Source organism: Vombatus ursinus, unplaced genomic scaffold (assembly GCF_900497805.2).
Source record: "Vombatus ursinus unplaced genomic scaffold, bare-nosed wombat genome assembly UNPS02014801.1, whole genome shotgun sequence".
Classification (NCBI taxonomy): Eukaryota; Metazoa; Chordata; class Mammalia; order Diprotodontia; family Vombatidae; genus Vombatus; species Vombatus ursinus.
Genome location: NW_020954579.1, coordinates 21,265,143 through 21,276,424, shown reverse-complemented (window position 1 = coordinate 21,276,424; position 11,282 = coordinate 21,265,143).

Here is an 11,282-nt window from a genome sequence, read left to right as displayed (position 1 = left end):
TCAGTCAAAGGTAGGACAGACACAGGACTGGGTCCAATTCTATAGTCATTGTTTAGTCTACCAAGGTTCATATTCAATTTATCTTCTCTTGACTTTTTACAAAAGCATACCGTTACTTCTAGTAAACCTAACACCTCTGGAATAGGATATAGTTTCTTAAGCATAAGGAAAGAATGAAACATTGTGTATCTCAATGTAAGGGAGGGAAGTATACAAAGTAATTAATGTGAGTGTACATGGAGCTCTTCAAAAAAGCGTGGACAGAAGGAAGAATACATACATGTTCTCACACATACATACATATAAACATACCCAACAGGGAAAGAGAAGGGAAAGGAGGAAAAAAAAGGAAAGAAAAAATGTGGAGTAAAAGAGAGGGAAGATGAAGAGGATGATTAGTCTATGCAAATAAACTCCAACTATATGCAAAAAATATCTTCATTATAGCTCTTTTTCCTTTGCAAAGAATTGGAAACTGAGCTGGTGCCTATCAATTGGATAAGTGATGAAACTATAAATATAATTATACAGATGACTAAAGCTCAGAGTGAGCTAAGGCATAATATAAATGCTAATAATAGCTTTAAAAAGAGGGTTTTTAAGCTATATAAGGAATAAGGAAAAGGAAAGAAAGGATCAACTGCTTGATACAAATAACAGAGTGAAGGTAGAACTAGTCTAAATCATAGAATCTCAAATTTGAAGCAAACTCAGGGGTTACCAATTCCAACTCAATTTAACTTATATACCAGAAAGAGAAATGGGCTTCAAACTACAAATGTAAAGCAACCTAGAAAGAATTACAAAGTAAGAGAGATAAGAATTCAGGGGAACACATTGCTGTTTAAAATGTTTGCTTTGGGGTCTAAATAATCTAAATCTTAGGGTAATAATGAATCATTACAAAATATCATATGGTATTTTATAGCTTGTCTCCCAACTATACTGATTGGTCTCTAGTTATTGTGATCTATTTTGTTATTCCTTTGGGAAACAACATTTGTCCGTATCTATTCTTTTGCTATTTTTCATAGAATTTTTACAATTCTCCAACTTTTCTCAAAAATTTGCAAAAACATTCTCAAATCAATTTTTCTTCAGCAACTTATATACAAGGCTACTTCCACTACTATAATGTGGTCATTTATTACCAGTAATCAACTATATATATATATATATATATATATGTATATGTATATCTATATATACATATCTATATCTATATCCATATATATAGATATATAGATATATATATAGTTCATTTCACTATATTCTCCTTATAGCTCAAAAAATGAGAATTGATTTTCTTTCCTTTCCATACCTTTGAGAAAGGAGAAACAAAACAAAACTTGTGACACATATGCGACAGTCAAGCAGATGAATCCTTGCATTGGTTATGTCCAAAATTTTGTGTCTTTCATTTGTCTGTGGAGGCAGCGTATAACATCCTTCATCATTGGTTACACATTGCATAATTCAGAGTTCTTAAATATTTAGAGTGCCTTAACTTTACAGTGTTATTACACAAATTGTTCTGCTCATTCTACTCACTCTACTCTGGATCACTTCATATGGATCTTCCTCAGTTTCCTGTAACTGTTCCTTATATTATTTCTTATAGCACATAATATTCTATTACATTCGTGAAACACATGTTGTTCAGCTATTCCCAAATCCCAGTTTCTAGTTCTTTGCCACCATCAAAAAGTTATTAAGATACTCTTTGTACATGTGAGTCCTTTGCCATCTTTCTAAAATTTCTTTCAGGTTTAGGCCTAGTACCAGTATAATTGGGGAAATGATAGTTTGGATATACCAAATTATTTTCCAGAATGGCTGGTCCAATCCATTACTCTACCAACAGTGCATTAATGTACTTATTTTAACATAGCCCCTGAAACATTTGTTATTTTTTCTTATTTCTGTTTTATTTTTACTGATTAGTGTAAGTTAGAACCACAAAATTTCTTTAATTTGCATTTCTCTAATTATTAATGATTTAGAGTATTTTTTAATATTGCTATTGATAAGTTGGATTTCTTCCCTTGAAAACTGTCTCTTCATATCCATTGACCATTTATTAGTTGAGGAATGGCTTTTATTCCTGTGCATTTGATTCAGTTCTTTATGTATCTGAGAAATTAGAAATTTAACATAAAAACTTGCTACAAATAATTCCCCATTAATTATTTTTCCTTCCAATTTGTTTGTATGTGTTAGCACTTAGCATAATGCTTGGCACAAAGAAGATGTTTAATAAATATTTGATTGATTGTGTGTGCAAATCTTTTTTAAAAAGTTATGCAAACAAAATTATTTATTATTATCTACTGTTATCATGATATTTTTTCTCATCCTTAGATCTGAGAGGTAATTTCTTCCTGGGTCCTCTAATTTTTTTTTATGATGTGACCTTTAATATCTGTCACTGTAACTCACAGGTTTTCTCAATATTTTCTAACTTATCTTTCAGTCTCCAGACTCTCCCACCTTCAATGCATTTTAAACTTTTTTTCAAGAAATATTGTTTTGTAGACACAACATTTATAGAGGTAGCATAAAGAAATATGAATATATTAATATCCTCCAATCCTTTAGAAGTTGTGAAGAAATTCTTTTGATAGCCTAATGGAATTAGAGGATGGTGAGCCACTGTCTGGTTGAAGGATCAACCATGCCCCCACTGGTTTTAAAATAAATTAAGTAACAGATAAATAATGAATCAATGAATGAAGGAATAGACAGAGAGAGAGAGAGAAGAGACAGGCAAATAGATGAATAAATAAATAAATAAGTGAATTAATAAATAAATAAATGAACAAATAAATAAGAAGGACAGATGTCATTTGTGGCAGTTGAAAAGAAAGTCAGCAGTGAAGGAAGAATTGCACTCTTGAACCATACTCAAAGGGCAGCCAAACTGTGTATATTCTTTGATCCAGCAATATGATGATTAACCCAACTAGATCATGAAAAAATAGAAAAGGAGGGGAAGCTAGGTGGTGCAGTGGATAGAGCACCAACCCTGAAGTCAGGAGGACCTGAATTCAAATCCAGCCTCAGACCAAACACTTGACATGTACTACCTGTGTGACCTTGGGCAAGTCACTTAACTGCAATTGCCTACCAAAAAAAAATACAAAAACAAACAAAAAAAAAAAGGAAAAGTATCCACATGTACAAAACTATTTAAAGCAAATCTTTTTTGTGGTGGTAAAAAATTGGACATTGGGGGAATGCACATGAATTGGGAATGGCTGAACAAGTTGTGATATATGCATGCAATGGAATATTATTGTTCTATAAAAACTGAAGAGCAGGTGAATTTCAGAAAAAAAACTGGAAAAAACTTAGATGAACTGATGCTGAGTGAAGTAAGCAGAACCATGAGAACATTGTACACAGCAATAGCAACATTGTACAATGATTAACTATGACAGAGTTAGCTATTCTCAGCAATACAATGATCCAATTCTAAAACACTCACAATGGAAAATACTAAGCACATCAGAGAAAGAACTATGGAGTCTAAATGCAAATCAAAGATTACTATTTTCACTTTTTTGGTTTTTGTTTGTCTCGTGCTTTTTCCCTGTTGTTCTGATTCTTTTTTCACAACATAACTAATGTGGAAATATGTTTAACATGATTGTAATGTATAATCTATATTAGATTGCTTGCTGGCTTGGGGAGGGGAAGGAGAAGGAGGGAGGGATAAAAATTTTGAATTCAAAATTTCACCAAAATAAATATTAAAAACTATCTTTACATGCAATTAGAAAAAAATGCTATAAAGGAAAAAAATTGAACTCTTGAGTGTGAATCACTTTTTGCTTTTTCCCCCATGCATCTCTTCCAGAACTCAGTGAAATGAGAGGGTATTTCTCTTCAGCCCATTAATCAACAATGGATTCTTGCAGAATAGCAATCTCATCAGGAGACAATACACTGCTCAAAGAGCAGGCCCAAGGACCTAAACTAATCAGCCTAGCACAAGTAGGGAGAGGACCCAAAGAAAGCATGCCAATGTTCTGTCTTGAATGAAGTATACTTGGTTTTACTATATATATTCCCTACTTCCCATGTATGGAAATCCACTTTTCCTATCAATGCTATTTTTGTTTTGTTTTTGTGTTCTGTGGGTTACTATACTCCGTTGTTATGTACAGTGCTACTATTCTTCCTATGCCATTTCAGGTGTAGTATCTATTTGACTTGAGTTAGTTTTAAGGGATCAGAGAGGTTATTCTTGAAATTATCACTGGTTTACTTTCCTTTACACTGAAGGCTTAACTTATAGCAAATTGGAGAGAGGGAGAGGTTCTACTGAAGTTCCTATTTTACCATCTGGAGAATGCTTTATTATTCTAGTGTGCCTGGTTACCAGGAAGAATATGGAGGCCGAAGGAAGTAGCCATGTAATCAGAACTTTTACCTTTTTAACCTTAGGAATTGTATCTAGTAAATCCTATGTTGTTAGTAAAGTGATTTTTATTGTATTTTACGTTTCATGATATATTTATATTTCATTGCCCTCATTATACTCTCTTCCTGAGTTTGAATCAATAAACTGCAAAAAAAAAAGTGATTTCAAAAGGTCTGTTGAAGAATAAAGTGAAATACTAATTCTAATTAGGAAAAGAATGTGGTTGATCATAATATAGCAATTAAAATTGATGAAAAGTGTTTGAAACATGTAGAAATATGTCTTTAAAAATCTCCTTTCTTATATGCCTAATTATTTCTAATTGTTTGGGGCAGGTGGGATAGTAAATCAGTGTTAGAACAAAAAGAAAACAAACAAAATAGGATAAGCATAGTTATATAATCAAAAATATTTGGCTAAGCATGCACAAATGTGCTAAATCAATAACTCATTGTAAATTAAATAAAAGCAAAGAACATAAAGAAAACTTTCTGTGGCACTGAATAGCTTTGTTTCATATATGAGTGTGTGCCTCAAAACCCTACTTTGAAAAATCTCTAGTGTCCTGAAGCATCTTTTTTGTTCATCAATTTTTGTTTATTTACCTAAAGTGATTGCCATCTTTCTAGTCTTCCGAAATATGTGAAGGATGAAATTTACAATCATTCTTATTCTCATAAAATGAAACCAAGTTCTCGTGTCTATGCATAGTTTAGCATTAATTTGTTTCATTTTTTCGTCCACACAGATAACATTTCTGACAATAGATATTATGATAAATTACTACTAGTTTAGTATTTTTAAATAAGGTTCTGCAATATCATAAAATGCATTTACTTTAGTTCAAATGCAAGAAGCCATTTCTGACATTTCTGAAATTTATAGGTAAAATGTACATCATAAAAAGAAGAGCAAAAAATGGAAAAAATATCAAGAAATGAAAAAAAAAGCAACTGCAAGTCTTTTGAAATAATTTAAGTTCCCACTCCACTCCAACCTACTGACATCATCTGCAAATTTTAATTTCTAATTGTGAATTATTTGAATGTTTTTAGTTTTAATATGATAAATTATGTTGCTTACCAAATATTGTATCATCCTTGCATTCTTGGTATAAATGCAACTTGAACAAAATAAATGATTTATTCAAAAAAATCGCTGTAGTCTTTTTTTTGCCAAAACATCATTTACATTTTTTGAATTAATAATAACTAAAGATGTGATCTACAGTTCACTTTCTTTGATCTGTATTGCCCTGGTTGAGGTATTAGGATTATATTTGCGTAATAAAAGAGTTAGGTAAAGTGTTTTCTTTCTCAGTTTTTGAGATTAATTTATATAGTGTAGGTTTAAATTGTTCTTTAAAATTTTGATAGAATTTTCCTGCAAATCCTTCTGACCCAGGGATTTATTTTCCCCTTTTTGTAGTTCCTTTTAATATACTTTAATTTCCTTTTCTGACTCTGGATTATTTAAGATCTCTATTCATTGCATGCTAATGTGTAACATATATGTGTCTGTGTGCATGTATAAATGTATAGTTCTTACATAGTATATATGTATACACACATATATGCTTATAAGCACATGATGTTAACTTTTCTCTCCATATCTTATTTCTAATTTTTCCTCAGTACTATATGTATATGCATACATATGTGCATATATGTAAATAAATATATGTATATATATACATGCACACACATACGTTCACACAAATGTATGTATTATAAAGAACAGAGTTCTTTGTTGTTAATTCATATGATTTTACCTTGCCAATTTTATCTTTTTTTGTCCCATTGGTACAATAGTAATTTCAATACAGCAAGGACATAATTACTTTGGAGAGGAGTAGGTGGTGTTGGGAATGTTAGACTGTTAAAGGGATTTAGAAAAAGTGAATCATTTGCAAACTTGATGATCACAAGATTTATAACTCAAGTTATTTGAATAATTGTCTCACTTTTCCATCACTTTATATTTATAATGATAGCTTTGGTAATTGGTTAAGTATGAAGAAAAATCATTTTTACCAATTTTAACATAATTAGATTGATAATAGTTGCTAGGTTCTCCATTATGTTACTCTTTGGCTATGTTGTTACCTTTTGCAAATATGTATTGTAGAATTCAAAAGAGGAGGTACTTTGATATCTACTCCAACACCATCATTTTATGGAAGAAAAAAATTAGGGCCCAGAGAAGTCAGTACTTGCCCAAGGACCAAAAGGTAATAAATAGCAGTTAGATTTAAAGCCAGATTCTCTTATTCTAAATCTCATGATTTTGCCATTATATTCAGCTTTCATCTCACTTTTCTTGTTATTTTTTAAATGTTAAAAAAGAATTTAATCTGAATAATCTAAACTATTGACTTCATTATTATGCCCCTTTACTAAGACCTGACCATTATTATAATTTTAAGAGCTCAAAGTATGGAAACAATAAGAAAATGACATTGAATTGTCTCTCTATATCTTGTTTCTAATTTTTCACCAGTTCCTAAAATGATGAAAACAGAACATAAGATAAAGGAAAATAATTGTCAGTATGTTCATGTACTGGCAAAGACAGCTACAGGAAATAGCTTATCTGCAGACTTTCCTCCTCCAAAACCATGCTGTCTCTTTCTTGGGGTGTGTTAGACATTACAGAAAGCATGGCCTGATTCTTAAGACCCAGATAAGGGAAAACTTAAAAAAAATCTATCAAGTGACATTTTGAATGGTCACTTATCCAATCTAAACTTTTTGTTGTTGATTCCTGGCAAAATGGGTAATTGTATGGGAAGCTTAGCAGCTAATGGTATGCATATTTGACTAATTGAAAATTATATCAATTATTTCAGTATTTTGAAACTTGGTGACAATTTTGAAAAAAGTTACTTTTTAATTTTTTTCTATTTTAACTTTCATTGACAAATATGAGTTTTCAAAAACATTCTCAAATTTATCTGTGATCTCAGTGATTCAGACATATCCTCCAATAATACAGATCACAATCTATCCATGCCTGCCTGGATATTATGCCACAGAATGTAAATGTTAGAGGCTTTCTTTTCTTTCTCCTGACATCATGAGTGGAGTACTCTGGCTGTCCGCCTATCTTTTCTTTCCTTCATCACATGACTGGTCTATGCTTTCTTCATATTATACAAAATCTTGATAACAACTTTTATTTTTGGTTTTCAAATTTCCTCATTGGTAATAAATTACAGGCTGCTCACACCCACCTTCCCTCTTTCCATTGCTCTCTGTTCGATATTTATTTTCAGTGTTTTTTGTTTTTTTGTTTTTTTTTTACAGATGTTATATTTCACATTTTGCTGCCATAAAATAATCCTGGACAAATGATTTTTTTTTCTTTAAAAGATAAATCTTTTCTTCATAGGACTCTTTAAAGAAGCTTTGCAATTGCCTAAAGTTAATCCAGCCCACTCTTCTACTTGACCCAGAACCTAAAACATTGTCCATCTATATGGTCATTCTCAGATATACATACTGATGGATAAGATGTATAGGTTTTCCATAAGAATAAATGCTTGCCTTCACAAAATCCATTGCCTTTGCCTATTAAAATGTTGAAGCAACTTGGGCTCATTGAGTCTATGTCCCTGGATCATGAACTGTGGCAGATTAGATCATTCTGGAGAGTCTCTGAGAAGGGCCTATCATGACTAGTATATGTGTATATGTATATGTATATGTATGTGTATGTGTATATGAGTATGTTTATATGTATGGGTGTATACATGCATATGCATATATACATACTCATATGTATACACACATATACATATACATATTTGTATAGAGATATGTAAATATAGATATAGATAGTAACACATAATGGTACAAAAAATCAACACTTCTTAGTATTGCTTATGATTAAGTCTTCCTTCTTATAAAGTTATCATTTCAATTTTGAAATTATCCCAACATAAAAGACTCACATCCATGCCTTCTATCTAAGTAGGCTCCTTTCAAATGCCCTAGCGATGATAAAGTTTTCAGGAGTTACATGTATCATCTTCCCATATAAGATTTTGAACAGTTTAACTTGTTTATTCCTTTATGTTTTTTTCACTCATGTTAACATTTTTATGCTTTTCTTGAGTTTTATGTTTGAATGTCAAATTGTCTACTCAGCTGCGGTCTTTTCATCAATAATGTCCTGAAGTCCTCTATTTTACTAAATTTCCATTTTTCTCCTTTAGGATTATACTCAGTGTTGCTCATCAGCTTATTCTTAGTTGTAATCCTAGCTCCATTGCCTTCCAGAATATCTGTACAAGCTCTCCACTCTTTTATAATAATAGCTGCTATATCTTATATGATCCTGATTATGGCTCCATGGTATTTGATTTATTTCTTTCTGACTACTTCCATTATTTTCTCCTTAATCTTGAAGCTCTGGGTTTTTGCTATAATGTTTTCATTTTGGGGTTTCTTTGAGAAGTGTTTGGTGGTTTCCTTCAGCTTCTGCTTTGCCCTCCAATACTAAGATATTTGGGCAGTTTTTTTTTCTTTTATAATTTCTTGAAATATGATTTTTTCATTCATGTTTTTGTTCATGGTTTTAAGGTGGTGTAATAATTCTCAAATTATCTCTTCTTAATCTATTTTCCAGGTCAGTTAATTTTTTTCTATGTAATATTTCATGTTTACTTCTATATTTTCAGTCTTTTGACTTTATTTTTTCTTGATGTCTCATGGAATCATTAGTTTCTATTTGATTATTTCTAATTTTTAATGAGTTATTTTATTCATTGAAGTTTTCTACCCTTTTGCCACTTGACAAATTATGTTTTTAAGGAGTTATTTAGTATTTTGTCCCTCTTTTACCATGCTGTTAAATCTCTTTCCATAATTTTCTTGAGAAAGGCTCTCATATTTTCCCCCCTATTTTCCCTCTACCACTCTATCTGTTTTATTTTGTTTTTTTTTTCTCTTTTTATCACTTTGTTTAATGCTCCTAAGAATTATTTTTGGGTTTGTGCCCAAACTGCATTTTTCCTTGAAGCTTTACTTTCAGTTTTTTTTTTTTATCATTGACTTCTTTTGGGTTTGTGTCTTAATTTCTTGTGCCCATAGTAGCTTTTTATGGTCCAATTCTTCTTTGTTATTGTTGTTTCCTAATTTTTCCAACCTACTTCTTAACTTTGGATTTTATGCTCTGTTGGGTTAAGCTCACTTCTGTGGGGGTATGACTGGCCTCAGCTTCTCTTTTTTATGTCATGCTGCTTAATTCACAGATCATTCAGGTGATTGTGAGTTTCTGGTGTTCCAAAAGTGGTGTGATCCAGGAAAAGATCTGGTCACTGTCCACCTGCTCTGTGCTCTGGTCTCCCTGTTCCCTCATGATTGTAACTGCTCTTCTCCACCTTGGAACAGTGACCTGTTACTGGGCAATAGGTAACCAAGCTGCTAGATGAGACACATCACTATTCTGATTGCCAGCACAGGGGTCCCCTGGGATCTCTTTCTGCCCAATTTTTCATTTACCTTACTGATGCTCGGTGCTAGGCCACTCCCTGCTGCTACTTTCACTGCCACAACCTAATACTGTTTTCATTACTGTGCCCCCACCCCAGTGTCTGCAGATCTTTTTGTCTTCCTAAGCTTTTCTAGGCTGAAAAAAATAAGTCACTGTGATTTTTTTTAAACTGAACCTTTAAGAATTTGTTTGGGCATTTTTTATGTTGTTTTGAAAGAGGTTTGGGGGAAGCTAAGTCAAAATTGCTGCCTTCTCACTCTACCCAAAATATTCTTCTTACAGGCCTGGGCTGAGCAGACTAAGAAATAAATGATCCCTTTAGGCTACATAATCTAAAAGTGACAATAATGAGCAGAGAGGTCTATAAAGACATATAAATTAGCTTATAAACACCAAAAAAACCATAAACATACAAGCATACACATATTGGTATGTGTTTAAAAATATATAAATGTGTATGAGGGTGAAACTACAAGTTTTTGTGCAAACAAAGCCAATGCAACCAAGATTAGAAGGAAAGCAGAGAGCTAGGAAACAATTTTCACAGTCAGTTTCTCTGATAAAGGCCTCATTTCTAAAATATGTAGAGAACTGAATCAAATTTATAAGAATACAAGTCATTCCCCAATGGTTAAAGGATAGAAACAGTCAGTTTTTAGATGAGGAAATAAATGCTCTAAATCATTATTGATTAGAAAAATGCAAATCAAAGCAACTCTGAGGTACCACATCACACCTATCAGAGTGACTAACATGACAAAATAGGAAAATGATAAATGTTGGAGAAGATATGGGAAAAATGTAACACTGATGCCTTGTTGGTGGAGTTGTGGACCAATCCAACCATTCTGGAGAGCAATTTAGAACTATGCCCAAAGGGTTATAACATTGTGCATACCCTTTGATCCTGCGATACCACTACTAGATTTGTATCCCAAAGAGATCATAAAAAATGGAAGAGGATCCACATGTACAAACATATTTATACCAGCTCTTTTTGTGGTGCCAAGAATTGGAAACTGAGGGGATGTCCATCAATTGGAGAGTGGCTGAACAAGTTATGGCATATGAAAGTAATGGAATACTATTGTTACATAAGAAATGTTGAGCAGGTGAATTTCAGAAAAAAAAAAAGCCTGGAAAGACCTGCATGAACTGTTGCTGAGTGAAGTGAGCAGAACCAGGAAAACATTTTACCCAGTAACAGTAGCATTGTATGATGACCAATTTTGATAGACTTAACTCTTCACAGCCATTCAAGGATCTAAGACAATTCCAAAAGACTCATGATGGAAAATACTATCCACATCCAGAGAAAGAACTATGGAATCTGAATGCAGATTAAAACATACTATTTTTT